This window comes from Arvicanthis niloticus, chromosome X, assembly GCF_011762505.2.
Source record: "Arvicanthis niloticus isolate mArvNil1 chromosome X, mArvNil1.pat.X, whole genome shotgun sequence".
NCBI classification, from domain to species: Eukaryota; Metazoa; Chordata; class Mammalia; order Rodentia; family Muridae; genus Arvicanthis; species Arvicanthis niloticus.
The window spans coordinates 112,659,972-112,662,966 of record NC_047679.1 but is presented as its reverse complement, the minus strand read 5'-3'; positions in this window follow the sequence as shown (position 1 = coordinate 112,662,966).

The window sequence follows — 2,995 nt, the reverse complement described above, 5'->3', positions numbered from 1 at the left end:
TGGTATCCTCAAAGTAGGGAGGACCAAGAAGACAAGCTTGCTAAATTAAGGTGTGATATCCTATCTAGTACCATTCTGTGATGGCTATATCTGGTTGTCAACTTGAACTACATTTGGAATGAACTACAATCCAGAAATGGAGAGCTCACCTGTGATCCAGATATTGAGGCATAGTGGCCATGAAAAGCTTAGGCCCAGGCAAGGTAGTACACGCCTTTAATCCCAGGAGGCAGGCAAGCAGATCTCTCAGTTCAAGGCCAGCCTAGGGCAAAGCAAGTTCTAAGTACAGGCGTGGAGGTACACACCCTTAATCTGGGCCATGCCCTCTGCTGGAGGCCTACATAAGAACAATGAAAAAAAAAAAGAAGTGTTTGTGCTTCTTCGTTTTGCTTGCACTTACTTGCCAGCACAAACTACTTCTTCAAGATTCCAGTTTATACAGAAGACCAGCTGAAACACCTAGCCTTGTGGGACTGAGAAACTACTAGATTCTTGGTCTTCCCATTCACAGCTGCCCATTGTTGGGTTAATTGAACTACAGACTGCAGGTCATTTCAATAATTCCCCTTAATATATAGAGGCATTCTATAAATTCTGTGACTCTAGAGAACCCCAACTAATATACTTTCCTAATCTGCTACAGTTAGAGATCCCTACCCTCTAAACTCAAAGACCACTTACCTTCTAACGTTTACAAATGCAAGGTTTTTCCTTTGTTCTGTGGGTGGCTGCAGGACTGTCACCATATTCCAGCTTCCCCTCAGCACACCTCCCTTTTGAATCCAGAAAGAATCCTCATTTTAATGCTTACTTTCGCAGAAGACTTTATACCACAGGCAATGCACAAGGTTTGAAACAATAAGGAGCCTGAACCAATAGGAATCAAAAAGCCTCCAAAAGAAAAGTAGTACATCTGTTTCAAAACTCAATGTCTGTAGCACCATCTACTTTTCTACACTGGAGTCTCATGTGAGTTCTATCAGTTATGTCTTCCACAACCACATATTTTACCACAAACCAGTCTGACCTGCAGGAGGAGTACAAGCTTTGGTCCTTTTGCAATGTTCGGCTGTCTAACCAGTTTGTTTGCAAAAACAACACTTGGTCAGGTCAAGATAGAAAGATGTCCTAGTGAAGAAAGGGTGACTGTCATATGAATCCTTGCTTGGAGTCCTTTCTGGCCTACTAAGGATTTCCAATGCAATAGAGGCAAAGTATCTCATTTAATTAAATTGTATACAAATCTGTTGTAGAAGAGGCATTATGCTGGCAGCTATGGCCTGTTCTGAGGGAAAGGGACATGGTTATCTATGTCAGGAAGAATTACAAAACAGAATTAGCAGTGTTCTTTGCTGACAGAGTAGGAGTCAATGGTTTTTATGGAAGAGTCCTGTGGACTTGGTGATACATGCCTGTAATCCCAGCGTGATAGAGACAGGAGGATCACTGCAAGTTAAAACTACCTTGGCCTACATAACGAGTGTCAGACCAGCTAGCCCAGTAGTCAAGCCATGGATCAGACAAACAAACAACAAATGACAGTCTTATGGAAGATTCTGAAAGACTATTTGGGAAAGTGACATTTCCCCTGAATCCTGAGAGGTGTTCAAAAGACAGATAAGAACATTGCACAGAGTCTGTAAGGAAAGGTATCAGAGCCTAGGGCCTAAGTGATATCTACTGTTATAGACCCATTGATTAGGTAGAGCAACCAGGAAGAAGTTTTTGGGTCTTATAGTTGTGGAGAGGGGGCCCTTGCACCCTATTCTTCCTTTTCAAACACAATTAAGTTTGAAGTTGGAAGTGTTTTTCATTTCATTTCTTTTTCTTTTTTGAGACAGGCTCTCTCTATGAGGTCCTGGCTGTCTTGTATCCCACACACTGGGTCTTGCTAGGCAGACTAGGCTGCTTTGCTATGCAGTCCTTGGGATCTTCCGGACTTTGACCCTTTAGTGCTTGGCTTACAACAGTTATCCATGTTGAAAAGTCATTTCTCTCTCATTTGATGTTTGGTTGGTGTTGAGATGAGGTGTCACATGTAACCAGGCTTGTCTCAGTCTCAGAGATCCACTGCTTCTCCTTACAATGCTAGGATTAAAGCCCTGTAGCAGCATACCTGCCTGAAAGACTGACTCTAACCACAGACATTACTAAGAATAGAGACTCCCCCTTTTAAAAGTTAATTGTCCCCAGGCAGTGGTGGCACATACCTTTAATCCCAGCACTTGGGAGGCAGAGGCAGGCGGATTTCTGAGTTCAAGGCCAGCCTGGTCTACAGAGTGAGTTCCAGGACAGCCAAGGTTATACAGAGAAACCCTGTCTCAAAAAAAACAAAACAAAAAAAAAAAACAAAAAAACAAAAAAAAAAAAAAAAAAGTCAATTGTCACTATGAAACCCAAATTCATCTTTACTCAGGATCTTCCTGCCTCAGCCTTTGAATCCTGGGATTATAGTCTTGTTCCACAATGCCAGGCTTGAAAGGTTTTAAGTGGAACAGCCGGGCAGCTATGTAGCTTAGATTGATCCAACTGGGTTGCCGTCTGGGCAATAGTTTAGACAAAGTAACAGTAGAAAGAATGAATCCAAATAGAGAGCTACTGTAGCAAGCAGCATGAACAAATCCTAAACAGTCTGTTTTGCGGATGATAGAGTGGAGAAAGAGGGCTGGTCCTTCAGACCTGTCTCAGAGGAAGAGTCACTAGCCTTGGGTATTCATTGAATGCATTCTGAGTTGGGGAGGGGAGTGAATGAGGCAGATGTCAAAGGTCACCACCAAATGAGTGCAAAGAGATCGCACTCAGAGAAAGACTCTAATCCTGTGGGGGTGGGGGAGGCGGGCGGAGGAAAAGGAGGGGCGGCCACAGGACAAAGGAAGTAGTTTAAAGCAGTGAGAAGGAAGAAACCCCAGAAGCCAGGTGGCAACACAGAAGCCCCGCCCCCGGTTAGACCCCACCCCCAGGCCCGCCTTTCCTCCCTCTTCTCACCCACCCTCCA